Raw genomic sequence first — 16662 nt, forward strand, 5'->3', positions numbered from 1 at the left:
AACCCATAAGCCTTAAATGTGGGCCGGTATGGGTTTCGATCTAAAATTCTTAGGTTGGCCAAAAAATGCTAAGCAGGATTCAAGATTAAAAAAATTAGTTCAAACCCATAGGCCTTAAATGTGGATTGATTTGGGTTTCAACCCAAAATTCTTAGGTTGGTTGAGTTAGGCCCCAATTTAGGGGGGAGGGGGAAGGGGTAAAGAAAATGGATTTGGGGTGAAAGAGGCTTGAACTCTTAACCTTAGGATAACTCTAATGCTATGAGACCTATGCACTAGCCAATTGCGCCACCACCCTACATTGTTTGACTTTGAAACTTTACAAAAAATACATGTATTCTCATTGTTGTTTACCTAGTTTGTCCTTCCATGTTGATTGTCTTTGTTGTATATTGCCTTGATCATCTTTGAGCATGCTATCCTTGTTGTATATCCATCTTAATTATCCTATTTCTTGCTTAGCTTGCATGTAAATATGGATGATATACCTGTGTTTCACATGACTACTTATTACATGACTATTTTTTTTTATGTGATGCATGTGTTGTTTGTTTGTGTAGGACACACACTTATCCTCTTATCTTCAATTCCCTAATCTCGGTCGACCTTGTTTTTCTTGATCTAGTATTTGATGTGAGACTTGTTGCTTTATATGTTCTTTGATTGAGCCAATGATTCTTAGTAGGGTTTATCGATGGGTTATATCTATGTTTGGGAGCATTCTAGAGAAGGTCAACACATTGATGCTAATTGGAGTCTAATATTTGAAGACTTGTTTAGCCTAGAGCTAGATTTCAAGATACTTGTGTAGCCAATGTGTTTCTTTTTCTACTTTAGTTTCATAGGATTTTTGGATGTGCCCACTCCGTTCATTATGCATCTTAAATGGCCACTCAATACTAAGAGATCTAAGAGCCTTCATCATAAATATATTTTAAAAAAATAATAATAAAAATTAAAAAAAAAACATTTGGGATGTGAGGTAATACATGTGTGGAGGTGATGAACATCTTACATGGAAACATTTCATCTTTGCAGAGGCATGCAAGAGGATGCATACTACTAGAGGCTCCAATCGCTTCTACTAAGGATCCTTTAAAGCCTACCCTTATCTTTTTAGAGCCATCTTAATTGTGTAGGTTGAGCTTAGATGCTTTGATTAGGATTCCTTCATTATGCATGGGTGCATCTAAGAGTCTTCGGGGCCACTTTGGTCATAGCCTGAACCCAACACTCCCTCATTTGGTCTCCAATTGAGAGTACTCAAAGAAAAAATGAGAGTTTGAGCATAAATTGGACCACCATTTGCCTTGTTATGTTAGATTTTTTTTTTCACTCATTAAGTCTAGTGTGCTTTCACATTCTTTTAGTTTGTTGTCACTTGATGCCTTAAGATATGCTCATCGATCATGATCACCTTTTTATGTTGTACACCTGTCCTGCACTTGATACCTCATTCTATGGTTGATTCATTTGATTCCAATTTCAACCCGATGCTTATCATTTTCATCATGGAAAGGTGAAAGGCATGCTTCACATTTACATTTTTTTAGAGATTCACTTTTATCACCTTATCATTTCCTTTTATAGAGCTCGGATTGGAAGTTGAGTCAAGTGCAGCCAACTAGAGATGGAGTATAGTTCTCATGATAGTGTCGTTCTTCACACATCTATCATTTTGGATTATTGCTAGAAATTCTTTAGTCATATTTGCAACCATCTCACAATGGACACCTTTATGACTTTAGAGTTTATGTCATATATCCAGTTCTAGATTACTATCATAGGACCATATATCATATGATGTGTTATACTTTTGACTTGAGACATTTTCACTTGCATATCGTGATTACTTTTGTATGATCTATCATGGAGGATATTGAGCTTATTGACCTATGATGAGGAGATCAACTTAGGGAGCTCAAGACTATGACCCATCTCACCTTCTTATTAGAGTAGTACCTTATCCACATCCATACCTTAACCTTTTTGGACTTGATGACCTATCCATGATGAGCTTTGTATGACATTACTCCTTTACACTTTTACATGAGTACTCTTCATTCCCTACATATGCTAGTCTTGCACATCCCCCCTTTAATCTGTCTAGGTAAAGTCTAAGATGATTGGACCTAAGGTGAGCTTTTCATGATGATAGATAGATTACGATGAGAGAGTGGTTTGACTACTTGATGACATTGCTGACTATTCTATAGTCTAGATGGGTAGAAAGGTTGTTATAGAGTATCTAGATTTGAGTCATAGCACATGAATTTAGGATGTTAGCATGACCAAAGGGGTTGATTCAATGAGTCGATGATGAGTAGATTATAATGAGAGAATGGTTTGATGGTTTGATGAGATTGTTGACCATGCTATGTTTGAGATGGACAGAGAGGTTACACAAAGCATCTAGAGTTGACTTTCATATGGTTCTGGAATGGCTGATATGGCTATGTTGGATGGATTCTAGTCTTTAATATTTGGCATTTTGGAGAAGAATCATGTAGATCTTGAGAAGAAAAATCAATGTTTGAGGAGGAAAATACATCAACATTTTTTTTGGGTGGCATTCAGTGTGTATTAGGAAGTGACATTCAGCGCGTTTTAGAGTTCAGATTCAAAGTTATTCTGGAGAAAGATTTAGTGCATTCTATGAGGTGCCATTGGAAGGGAAACAGTTTGGGAAAAGGATCCACACGTTCTCTAGATGAGCACGAGCCGTACCATCCAAATTTTTTAAGGAAGATGATTAGAATTTTTTGAAGAGGGAAAAAGAGTGCATGACTGTTAATAGTGGAGAACAATGGGATTATTTATGGAGAAAATAAGATTGTGCATAGTCACGTTTGATGAATGACCGGTTTGAGGATGGTGGAGAGTATAGGATTTTTGGGGCTTGTTGGACATGTCTGTTTGAGTTGAGAGGCATCAAATATTTGGATGAACAGTGCCAGATTTTGGAATGAAAATAAACTACCAATAGATCGGACTTTCCTCGGGAAATTTTATGGATAAACACCACATACTAGACACTGCCATTGATGCCATTCAACAGGGAGATGCACCAAAGAAAGTCTCCATGGCTAGAACACACCATACAGCCGCATATTGAAAGCAAAGGTTGTTCACTCCAAGAAAAAAACCCACAACAACATGCATTCTAAAGGTCTTAATACAACCACCTTTCTCCAAGGAATATGTGAGTTAAAATTTTCATTTTTATTGTTTTAGGTTCGACTTTTAATTAGAGTAAAAGTTAGCTTCTTTTCTTACTTCAATTTTTACTTTAATGTGATTTAAAGTTAGATTGTTTTATATTAGTTTCGTTTTTTTTTTATAAATTTAATGGAAGGTTATTATTATTTTTATATATATATTTTAGTTTCAATTTTCACTCAAATTCAAAGTTAGAGTTTTTGCGTTAGTTTCGTTTTTTTTTTTTTTTAATTAAGTTGATGAATTTGGCAACTTAATTGAAGATGAATGTGGTTGTACATTAAGCTTTCTTTTATGCTAAAATTTAAGTGAAAGAAAAACTCATTTGGGTGGAAAATTCTGTGGTTGAATTTAGTGGAATGGTGCACTGGATTTGTTTGGTGATTTTATGGTGGAATTGTGTTGAAACATAACAGAAAAAATGAAATTTTTATGGATAAAAAAATTCAAATGGAAATGGAGTTTGGTAGCCATGCATGTTTTGTGGCTGGACCTTTCATGGACAAAATAATGGAATTTGGTGGCTTTGTAATTAAATATTGGTAGTCGAACTCAAAGTGGAGAAATATTAAGATTCAATGTGGATTTAATGATAAATACATGGTTGAATTTCTTTTATATGAAAAATCAAGGAAGTGGCCTTGTATTGGTGATGTCATGACTGAAATTTGGTGCTACATAGTGGGGGTTACACGACCAAATGTGTGGATGTATATGAGGCTTCCAAGTGATTGCAATGGAGGTGTCTTATGGTCGTTTAAAGTAGATACTATTTGGGAAGCATAATAGAAGAAAGTGGCAGACATCTAATGGCTGAATTAATGAAGAATTCATGGCTGATTTCATAGTGAAATTTGGTGGAAAATCATAGAATAAAGTGGTTGCATATATGGTTCTTTTCATACCTGAATTTACAGATGCGCACGCATGAGTTAATGGCTATATATGTAAGAATTGTGGCTGCATTCCTGTGGTAGAAATACGGGAGTTTGATGGCTGTATATAAAGGAGTTTAAGGGCTAAAAGTTGTCGCTGCGTAATATAGGTTAATGGTTGTAGAGAAAGTGGCAGCAAGTGTAAATTTTGTGGCTCAAATGTTAATGGAGTGTGCTTTGGATGGAGTGAGCTTTAGGTGGATAAATGAGGATATAAGGCATCATAGGAGCGTTAAATCGCAGGGCTGAATTTGTGGATGTGGATAGAAGCCTTTTCATGACTGAGAATTCATAATGAAATATGCTAAAAATTTGGTGATGGATCATTGATAAGTGAGCTGAAAATTATGGCTAAAAGTTTGCTTTAATTCAGGTGGAAATATAACTGAATTTTAATAAATTTGAAGGTTGCATAGATGAAAGTTGATTGCTGAAATTTTAGTGAAATTATTCTAGGTTTAGGTGTGGCCTTAATGGAGAATGAGGTTGAAATTTTAATAGCTGAACATGCAGTTGTTAATGGAGAGGCTGATTTTAATGGATGAATATGCAACCGTAAATGGAGCTTTGTGCAGCTGAATCATGGAGAATTTAATGGTTGAAAGTGGCAATCGTGCAATGACTTAAAATTATCTCAATGCATGAGATGAATTAATGCTATAATGTATGATTAGTGCCCGAAGTTTAAGTGTCTGCATAAAGGTGATTTTGATGGCTAGAAATTCAATAAAAATGAAGACTTTTTGGTTTTTATAGAGGAGATGAGTCAAAGACAACTTAGAGAATATCAAGGCATTAATCGAATTTTGGACACCTTGAGATGAATGATCTAATTGTCCCAATTCTGATTTATTTTTTCATATCTTTTTTATTTATTTCTTTTGATCTCATTATTTTCTTTTGAATACATTAGAATAGGTTGGGTGTGGACAAATCGGGTCACACATGAGTGTTGTTAGATTTAACATTTAGGATTTCGTTTGATTGAATGTTGATTGTTTGATAAATTATGATTGAGGTTTTCATTTTTTTTCAAATTCTTTTATTTGAGTAAGCATTGGAAAATTACTTGACAATTGGCTTTGAATAAATGCATTAATTGGGTTTCATGCCTCGATGTTTGATTGATTTTCTCTGATAAAATGTATGTTAAATATCTGAACTAACTTTGATGGTCTTGTGATAGCGCTTAAGATACGATTTAGGTACGTATACTATCATTCTTTATTATTCTGTTTTGAATTCTTCTTTGGCATGCTAGTCATAATAGAGTTTCAAATTCACCTTAATCCATTAAGGTATCCGTAATAAACTGACTAGTTGCCATAATTCCCTCAACTAAGCTAGTAGAGACCTTGTTAGGGCTTAGAAGAGTGCTACCTCTTTGGAGGTACCTTCCTGATAGGTAACCTGATCCCTAGACCTAGACTCGGGTTTTTTCGTAGATAACTTTTCCAACAAAATCAGAAGTCCTTTTAAGGGTTTTATTCTTACTTGTTTTCCCCTTTAAAAATAAATAAAAGTAAGTGGCGACTCCATTTTTTTTTATATAAAAAATCAGTTTTTCACTTTAATCCAAAGCGAGTCTCGCTAATCGAGAGGGAACACATCATGAACAAATGTGGGTCCACACTCACCTTTGCATCCAATGAAGTTTTGTCTAGCTTTGAGCTGCGCCTTTACATTTTCAATTGAATTTTGTTCAACTTTGAGTCGTACCTTTGCATCCAATTGAGCTTTGATTTGAGCCACGCCTTTATGTTTTAGTTGAGTCCTATTCGACTTCAAGTTCTGTCTTTATATCCAATGTGAATTTGATTTTTGGGATTTCACCTATATCGATTAGTCATTCCCATGTTAGTTTGACTTTAAGTTTTAGGACAACACCTATATTGATCGGTCATTGTCCTATCAGTTGAGTTGAGTTTTGAGATTGCACTTATATCAATCTATCATTTTTATGTCAACTTAGTGGAGTTTGGGATCGCACCTATATCAATTGGTTACCTTTCTATTAGTTTCAGTTTGATTTTTGGGACTACACCTATATTGATCAGCATCTTCTTGTCAGTTCAGTTCAATTTGAGTTTTGGGACCACACCTATATCAATCAATTATCTTCCTATTAGTTTGAGTTTGAGTTGTGGATTGCACCTATATCGATTGGTCATTATTTTATTATTAAAGTTTGAGTTAGATCGTACTTATATCAATCAATAATTCTTTTTAGCCAATTGAGTCTGAGTTTAGGACCGTATCTATATCGATCGATCATGTTCGTGTCAGTTTGAATTTGAGTTTGGGATCAAACTTATATCAATCATTCATTCTTTTTTCAATTGAGTTTGAGTTTGATACCACACCTATATTAATGGGTCATTCTTTTGTCAATTAAGTTTGAGTCATGGATTGCACCTATATCGATCGATTTGTTTTTATCAATTAAGTTTGAGATTGAGATAACACCTCTATCAATTGATCATTTCCATGTTATTTTGTATTTTGGGACTGCACCTATATCAATTCAGTCATTTCGGTATCAATTTGAGTTTTGGGACTGCACCTATATCAATCGATCATCTTCCTGCCAATTTGAGTTTGAGTTTGGGACCGCACCGACATCAATCAATCATCTTCCTATCAGTTGAGTTGAGTTGTGGACCACACCTATATCCATTGGTCATTGTCTTGTCAGTTGAGTTGAGTTGAGTTTTAGGACCACACCAATATTGATCAATCATTGTCTTGTTAGTTGTGTCTGAGTTTTGGGGCTGCACCTATATCGATCAGTTAGTTTCACGTCAGTTTAATTTTGAGTTTGTTCGTCTTCGAGCCATGCCTTAGTTTTGAATTTGTTTAGCCTCAAGTAACCTTTTTCCCTTTCTTTGATTTCATTTAGGACCTTCCCTTCATGTGAGTTGATAATTCCTTATCTTAGTCTTGCTCAAGATATTCATTGTTTCATGGTTCAGTTGTTCATTGTACATGCATAATCATACATTCTCATCCTCATGTCCAGAGTTACCTCTGCAATATGCGACCCAAATCTTAAGCTTATCGTGTTATGTGCCAAGACCAAAATTTGGGATCTTTTTTATTCTTTGGTAGAGTTCACTTTGTTCCATTCATCTCTCATGTATTTGTGATCCATTAATTACACTTGTGATCTTTACCGAAGAGGAGTATACTTGTAGACCCTCATTTTAGGCCCTCATGAGACATTTTCCATGTGAGACCCTTAGGAAGCTTCTAAAGCCTTTTGTAGCCTTACTAGAGGACAACACGTTTCAAAGAGAGAGTTGGAGGAGACCTTTTTCAACACGTTTGGGTTTTAGAGGTGAGGTGTGGGTTAGTTATGTGGCAAGATGTTGTTGGAGGAGAGGCATAAAGTTTTTAACAGAGGGGCAAAGAGAACTTTTATGGAAGAAAAACTAGATGAAAAATGAGAAACCAAATGGAGAAGTAGGAGCAACGAGGAAGGAGAGGCAGATGAGGATTTTTGTGAGTTTGGAAAAGTAACAAAGGGCTCATAGCCGAGCAAAACCTTGCTCGAGGGGAGTGGTCTAGGTATAGTCACTGCATACTTCATGTTCATCCATTTTCACACCATTATACTTTGTTTCTTGCTGATACTTGGGCTTCATCTCGATGATTGAGTGTGGACATTGGAAATCATGCATGTTTTATTATTATTATTATTAATATTTTTATAAAATTTGAGTTTGATCATCTACATACATTTTTTGTTCGGTTCCTCTATTTCAATAGAATCTAAAATCATGCTTTGTTTCTTTGGCACTATTTTAGTTTCTCTATAACATGCATGTAACCATGTTTTTATTCATATTTGAGATCTATTTTGGTAACCCCCACTTAGTTTTCAAGCTTATTGGTGAAATAATGAAATGGATTTTTAAATATTTATCATTGGGTTGGTTCTCTACTTGTTTATCTTTAAGTCCTACTTTTTTTTTTTTTGGTTTCTCGTCTTTTATGGGGGATGTGGTCTGAGCATACATAGTGGGAGAAATAGGGAGTTGGAGGCTTATCCTAGCGTCGAGCTTGCATTGGGGAATGTTTTGATCAAAGAATAGATGATTTTTCCAGATACCTAGGAATCACATAAAAAAAAGTTGAGTCTAATTTATTTTTTTTCAAGTCTGGGATTCTCAAATTGATAGAAGAAGTTGAGGTTGTGAAAAATGGGATGTAACTTCCTCATCTATTGTTGTTTTTGGATGAGTTCAAGATTAGGATCAAGTTGTTGGAATCCATGGCTGCATTGGTTAATATAGTCATGGGTCCTTATGCATGGATTGAGGATCTAGTGGATGCATGGATTGAGGGTGAAATTTTCAAGATCACTAGTCTTACTATTCATGATGCCCAACTTTGATCCAGAGCTAATGTAGCTATGATAAGGGATCTTTATACCCCTATATTTGATTGTCCTTGTGCTCACCTGGAATTTGACTTATCTGGTATTGGAATTACATGTGAAATAAGAGATCATGTTGGTGTGAACTATGAGAATTTAGCTAAAACGGCGGAGGTGCCTGAATGATAGTTTGGTTCTTCACCTGGTACTTGTCTTTCCCATTTGTCTTCTATCCATTATGGCTCAACTTGCATGGCCACCTTATTGTGTAGAAGCTTTAGTCCCAAGAGGCGAGCAAGCTGGATCACCTAAAGTAGTCATACTGAAAACTTTGAATCATATGTTGTATTTCCAAATCTCATATAAGATTTTTGCACCCTTGAAGTATCACCCATAGATGGACTAGATTGCATTAGCCATAGTGAAATTTAATAATGATTGAGCTTTGACTTAAGGCATGAAATCAGAAAGAGGGCCTTACTAGTGTTGTTTGTCACCTTATGTAACCATGGTCATCATTTCTCTTTTTCTCTATGGGAAAGAGTGTTTAAATCAGTCCTATGTCCAATAGTTGACTATGTTCAGCATGCTATTGATCCTTCTAGTGACACCATGCCTGGGCAACTTCACCACATTCAATAAGGAGTTAGATTAATTGGGAAAGGAGAAGAGGGGAGGGGGGGGGGGGGGGGGGGGGGGGGGGGGGGGAGAAGGGGGGTGAGGTAAGGAGTAGTATAAGAGTGGCTCGGTCATCGATAGGCCTCCCCTTATTCATTCTATAGGGCGGGGCTGCGGACCAACAATCCAGCAAAAGGGCGTTAAGCAAGCGCCCTCTCGGAGAAAAAGCTGATTTACAATCAGCCTGATCTTAGAGCAACCTTCCCCTTTGAATAATAATAAGGTAAGCTCCAGAACCGGCGGAATTGCCCAATCCTATCTTTCCTTGAAGTAAGTCCGGAGCGGGAGCAACTTCTACAGCAAATTAAGACTAAACTCGATCACTTGGCAGGGGGGGTTTAGGAGGTATTTTTTAGCGCATGTTTATCATATCGATAAAGCGGGTTTCGTCTCATTTTCCGGAAAGCCAGTCATACTATTCCACTTTAGCTAAGCTAATGATGAAACAGGATCTAGATTTGCCTTCAGATGATGATGATGTCCACTCCTAGCTCGATGCGTTTTTCAAAAGAACAAAAGAACAAGAACCAGAAGGGTCCCAAGTTAAGCATCCATTAGCAGAAGAAGGCAAATAAGGATTATTGCCGGAGAACCGGTAGCTAACCGGGGAAAAACTAACGCCAATAAAGACACAAAGAAAAAAAAGGACACTAACTCCCCTGGCATAGAAACAACAAAAACCTAATTGAAAATGAAACAAGGCGTTCTAATTGCATTCCAGTGAGTTCAAGGGTTATAATTTGGTAAAGATAGAGATATTGATTAATGAGATTCATAGGGATTGCGATTGCACTTACGCTTGCTGCCACCCTTGCTACCAAAAAGGAAATATGAGAAAAGAGAAAAAAAACTACAAGAGAAAAGTTTTCAATCTATTTTCTTCATTTTTTTTACACTATTTTGGTATGTTTTTATATACACTGAAAATGTGTTGTTGTAACAAACTGATTAGCAGTTTTAAAAAACCCTACTTATCCTATGCACATGGCCTGCTCTCTTAGCTGTTTAGTTTCAATTACACCACCACCAACTAACTCCATCACATAGGATGAGAGACTGTGACAGTTTGTTGATATTACCTTCTTTTCATGCCCCTTCAAGTTGAACACAAGTTTCATTTGGAAAGTTTGCATGAGAATTATCTATCACATTACTCTTCAAATTTAATACATGCCCCTCAAACATGAGAGAGGAACAACATGAAACTTGTCTGGGAGATGTTGGAAGCGAGTGACAAAGAGAGGTTTGGTTAAAATATCGATAATTTGATCAAGAGAAAGAACATGTTTTAAGAGCTCATTTTGAAAAACCTTTTCACCAAAAAAAAAAATATATATATGGACATTAAGCTCGATATGTTTTGTTTGAGCATGAAAAACCGGGTTGTTTGCAAGGGCAATAAAGCTAAGATTGTCACACCAAAGCATTGAAGAGTGTCAAATAAAAACCCATAGTTCTTGAAGAAGAGATGGAAACCACGTGAGTTTAGTTGTTACAGTAGCGAGGCATTGATATTCTACCTCAGTTGACGAGCGAGAGACAGTGGCTTACTTATTTGCACTCCAAGTAATGAGGTTGGAACCCAGAAAAAGAGAGTTGCTACTAGTAGATTTTCAATCATCAAGATTGGAGGCCCGATTAGCATCCAGAGAAGCCACTAGGTTGAGCGGAAAATGAAACTAGAAGAGAATACCATAGTTGCTAGTGTTATGTAGGTAACAAAGAATGCATTTAACGACTTCCCAATGCAATTGCAATGGTTGATACATGAATTGACATACGCGGTTAATAGTGAAAGCAATTTCAGGGCGAGTGATAGTGGCATGTTGTAGGCTACAACGATGCTACGATATAGATGAAGGTCACCAAAAACATCTCCTGAGTTAGCTAAGAGGGAAGTTCCATTGGCCATGGGCGTAGAAATAGGCTTGGTTTGATCCATATGAGCTTTCTGAAGAACATCAATGATGTATTTATGTTGAGATAAAAGAACACCTTGAAAGGTATAGGTAAGTTCCAATATAAGAAAATAAGATGGAACTTCAAGGTTTTTTAAAGCAAAAGAAGTTTGAAGTTGGGTAATGAAATCCTGAACTTGAGTGGAAGAACTGCTAGTGATTAGAACATCATCCACATATATAAGAATATAAAGAGAGTGACCACCTTCAAATTTGAGGAAAAATGAGGTATTTGCCTTAGAAGAGTGAAACCTAAGACTAAGAAGCTTAGAATGGAAATGTGAAGCAGCTGATTTAATAAAAGGAAATTGAGATTCATCAAATGAGACACGAAGAGTGATATAAATTTTTCCATTTAATGTAAGACACTTGAATCCTTTTTGGTGTTCAGGGTACCCCAAAAAAATAGATGAGATTGAATGGTAGGCAAATTTCTGACCGTTGTATGGGTGAATATAAAGGCAACACCTACAGCCAAAAACTCGAAGATAAGAATGTGAAGGTTTATGGTGAAAAAGAGTTTCAAATGAAGATTGAAGGTTAAAGAGTGGAGTGGGCAAACGATTGATAAGATGAATAGTAGAGAGAAAGGCATGGTCCCAAAGATTGAGAGGAAGGTGGGCTTGATCTAAAAAAGTGAGACCTATTTCTATGACATGTTGATGTTTACGTTCAACCAATTCATTTTGTTCATGGATGTGGGGCAGGAGGTGCGATGTAGAATTCCACACGATTGAAGAAAAAGTTTAAATCCTATGAATTCACCTCCACAGTTCATTTACAAGCGTTTAATAGAAGCCTCAAGTTGCAACTCTACAAGCTTTTTGAATTTGATAAAGCAAGGTAGAGTCTCAGATTTTGTATGAAGTATATACAACCATAAATACCTGGTGGCATAATCCACAAAGAAAATGTAATATTTGAAATATGCTAATAGCAAACAAGGAGCATGGCCCCATAAGTCAGCATGATGTCATAGGATGCTTCAAGTGAGCCTCCTCATGGGTTTATATAGAGCCCAGGAAGCTTCTGGAGACTCCTGGAGCCATCTACACTAAACCATTGGTGGGAAGAGTGTGGAAGGTTCTAGAGATGCCTAAAGATATCCACACATCTATACACTATGGTGGAAGGCATGAGAGGAGTCCAAGGTTTTCTAGAGAATTCTAGAGATCTCTTGTATATTCTTGTACATAGGTTTGTACATAGAATTATGTAGGGTGTTCTAGAATCTTCTTGATTTGTAAGAAACCATCCAAGGTTCCAGAGAGTTCCAATGATGCCTATAAATAGGTGAGAGCCTCATTTGACCAAGGCACCACCCAAGAACCTATCCAACCAAGCAAGTGAGTTCCCAAAAGCACTTGTAAAGCTTCATTTGAGCAATAAAAGCTTCAATTCTTTAAGAGTTGCCTACTATGCTTTCTAAAGCTTTCGAGTCGTGAGCATCTTAGCCTGGTGAGCTAAGCATTGGGAGTCAGGCTACTTAGCAAGATCAAGTGTCTTGACTTGTCTAAGTGTTGCACAAGCTTAGGAAAAGACTAAGTCTGTGACAATGAGCTAGGGTTAAAGGTTGCTTGTATGCAGTGACTGCATGTTGAAATTGGACTTTATGATGTTTCCCCATTGACATGCAATTCACAAAGACTCCATATTATTTTTAAAGCAAGGGATATTACAATATCTGAGTACATTTTGAAGCACTAAAAAGAAAGGATGGCCTAACCTTTGGTGCCAAATGCACATTTTTTAGGAATGAGCCTTGATGTGGGAGAATACAAAACTTGTCTTGTAAGACAACCGTGACTAGTAACACATGGTGTTTTTATTAGGTGTGATGTTGGTAGCTATGGAACTCCTTGGACATAGTGGCTTGATCGTGGGTAGTGATGATGCTCTCATATGGAAAGCATATAGGTCATTTTCAAGTTTTCTGTAGAACAGTGTTGCACTTGTGGCTTGATTTTTAACAAAACACACAATAGGGTGAAATTCAAATAATACTTTGTTATCTTAAGCAAACTTTGACACACTAATAAGATTTTGTAAGATGTGGTATATGCAACAAGTTGCAAAGATGAAAAACACGTGATGAATGTGATGAGTGCAAAAAAGTTTCACCTATGGGAGAGATGAACTCACATTCTTCTTTTCCCATTTATATTTTTTTATGACCATCATATGCAGAATTGTTCATGAGATGTTCACGTTTTGGAGTGCAGTGACTTGTAGCTTCTGAATCTAGGAACCAATATGAGTTATTAACTATTTCAGAAGTTACAAGCATAGTAGTCATAGGTAGGGGATTAGAATTATAGTTTGGAGCTTGAAATTCTTGATCAAATGGATGGAAACATTGAATAATTGTATGACCAATTTTGTGGCACATTTGACATTGAGGTTTTAAGCTTCCATGAGATCTCCCACAACTTTTTTTTTTTCCATGTTGAGGTGTATAGCTTGAATGTCTTCCTCCTACATTCTAATATGGTCTTCTTCCTTAACTAGAATGAGGTGTTATAGTAGATTATGATGTGGTTATATTAATGTCCAAAGGGTCGGTCTCAACTAAGTTGTGATGATGTTGTTCTAATCTGGTCTCATGTGCCATTAGCAAAGTAGCAACATCTTCAAACTTGAGCGACTCACTTCTTGAAGTGATAAAAACTACAAGGAAATCGTACTGTAATGACCGGGTATTTTAGGTCACGTTAGAATTTTTAGTTTGAAAATTTTCTTTTGAGTGGTGGTTGAAAAGTTAAAAAAAAAAATAAAAAATTGGAGAACATGTATTAATTTTGGATTAGCGAAATTCGAATTATTTTGTTGGTTAATTAGGTGAGTTGAAAATTTTGTGCCACGTCAGCCTTATGGTAGAAAATTTCTTAGGATTTTAGAAATTGAAAATTTTCGAAAACGAAAAACAAAAACGAAAATGAAAAGTGAATTAATTAAGTAAAGATTAATTAAATTGCTTGATAATAAAATTGAGAAAATTAAATTTTTGGGTTGGTGTTTAATAAATTAATTTGTGTGTTGTTTAAAAAAAATTAAAAATGAAATGAATTGGAAATGAAACAAAGCAAATGGAATAAAAAGAAAATAATTCAAAGGGGCTTTTGGGAGTTGGGTCGTGACTATGGATGGGTTAAAAGCCAAGGAAGTCGGCTCTTTAAAATTAAAGAAATGAAAGGAAAAAAAAAAAAAAAAAGTGGCAGAGAAGGGGAGCTCGCGACAACTGTAGATCGAGAATTTTTTTTCGCCGAATTTTGGCTGACCGTTTGGACGGTCGATCGTCGTCCGTTTCGCCTGAAAATTTGAGGAGGGGTTCTACTCAATGAGATGAACAATTCTACGATGGCCTATCTTGATTTTAACAGATGGATTTGTAGATATGTGGTAGGGAAACCTAACCCTAAAACTTTAATTAAATGCATTTTTCCTTGAAAAAAATTGTAGATCTTGTCATTATGAGTTAAGTAGGTAATGTTGGTGCTGTAAGATTTTTTTTGGATGATTGAGAATTTTTTTTTTGGAATTTTTGTGATTTTGGGAATTTCTTTTTGGTTGATAAATGATTTTTTTGGGTTGTTAAAATTATTGGAATTGTTGGAAAATTCTAAAATTGTGGTATAATTTCAAATTTATTGACATGTGAATTTTTGAGAATTTTTTGGAATTTTTTCAGTAATTTTATTGTGAAAAATTAATTATATTTGATAATTGGAAATTATTAGAATTGTTGAAAAATTACAAAATTGTGGTATAAGTGATAATTTATTGATATGTGAATTTTTTAGAAATTGTTGGATTATTTTTGGTGATTTTATTAGGGGAAAATAATTATACTGAATTATTGGGATTGTTGGAATTGTTAGAATTGTTGGGAAATTTTGGAATTGTGGCATGATTGTAATTCCAATGATATTAGTAATACATATGAATGAGAGTAATTAACCTCATGACATTCATTTGCATCATGGTTGTGTGAAGAAATGATAAAAATTGTGAAAAGTATATGAAATGAAAAAGAAAGAAAAAATAAAATAGTGATGAAAAGTAAAGGCCCGTGTGAGGTGAATTAAGATAGAGAGAGATCCATAAGGTGAAAGACCCAAAAGTTTACCCTAGGAAGACTCCGAATGGGGAGTGTATTTGGGTGCGAACGCGTATCCTTTGGTGAAAGCCCAAGAACGACAGTGCGTTGTATGACTGTGTGTCACACGTTCATATACATTTCATTTAATTGTTGAATATTGTGGAATTGTGTATAATTATAGAAATTAAATTATGTGGCTTGATCAATGTTGTTGAAATGCTTCTTTTATGTTATTTTGAAACTTAGTAATCTTCATTAACCCCTTGGGTGTTAGGCATCCTACTGAGTAATGTGGAATGCTCATCCTTTCCTTTTTACATCTTTTTAGATGTAGATCACTCCTGAGGATCTACATGTGGGGCAGGGAGGACTTCAGGATGCCCCTGGAGCGGCCTAGTGGAGCGTGTTGTATTTATTGTGTTTGTGGTATTGGGATTTGTTTTAGTAAACTATGAACTATGGATTTGTAATGAGACCCTATTTTGATTAAGTTGTTAAACTGTGAACTTTTATCTTTTGACTGTAATGATAATTATTAAATCCTATTGCTTTTGAGTAGTAATTGGGTTATTGTTAGTTGGTGAGAACTCAAGTGTGATTTATGTATAGAAAAAAAATTTTCAAAATGTTTTGGTTGACTGCCAGCGTGGTGTAGGAGGAATCCTTAGGGTCAAACCTTTTACCTGGGGTTATGGGCCAAATTTTGGGTCGCCTAGAATTTGGGTCGTGACACTTACTCAAGGGACAAGCCAACAAGAACATGAAGGATCTGGTCATTTTTAGAGACAAAATGACTAATGGAGACTAGAGCATCAATAATACCTTTCATTTTAAGAAGGTACTCAACCATAGTTGCTCCTCCTTTCTTCATAGTTTGGAGTTGCATCTTATGCTACATGATCTAAGCTTTGGATTGAGAGGTGAAGAGTTTCGCCAACTTCAACCAGATTTCAAATGAGATGTTGGATCCAACCATGTGTGAAAGAATATTCTCACTCATGGAGGATAAAAGCCAACAAAGGAGGAATTAATCTTATTGATGCCATGTGATAAAAGTGTGATTAATCGACCACCTTCTTGATCAGATTCTGTGAGAAATTCTAGGAGAGAAGACTTTCCATGCAAGATGAAATGTTGAAGTCCATGTCCTTTAATGTCTCCAATCACTTGTTAGTGCCATAGTAGAAAGTTATTTCTGTCTAATTTCATAGCAAAGGGGATGGTTGAATGCTGCGGAGATGACATTTCTAGTAGTGGTAAGATTTCAAACAGATAACTTTGACATTTGAAGTTGCCATGGAGAAAGCAGTTTTTCTTTCAATCTTTTGGACTACAGCATTCTCCTATGGACAGAAGCTGAGCATGTTGAAGACCCGGTGCTCTGATACCATGATG

This window comes from Vitis riparia, chromosome 3 (genome assembly GCF_004353265.1).
Source record: "Vitis riparia cultivar Riparia Gloire de Montpellier isolate 1030 chromosome 3, EGFV_Vit.rip_1.0, whole genome shotgun sequence".
Classification (NCBI taxonomy): domain Eukaryota; kingdom Viridiplantae; phylum Streptophyta; class Magnoliopsida; order Vitales; family Vitaceae; genus Vitis; species Vitis riparia.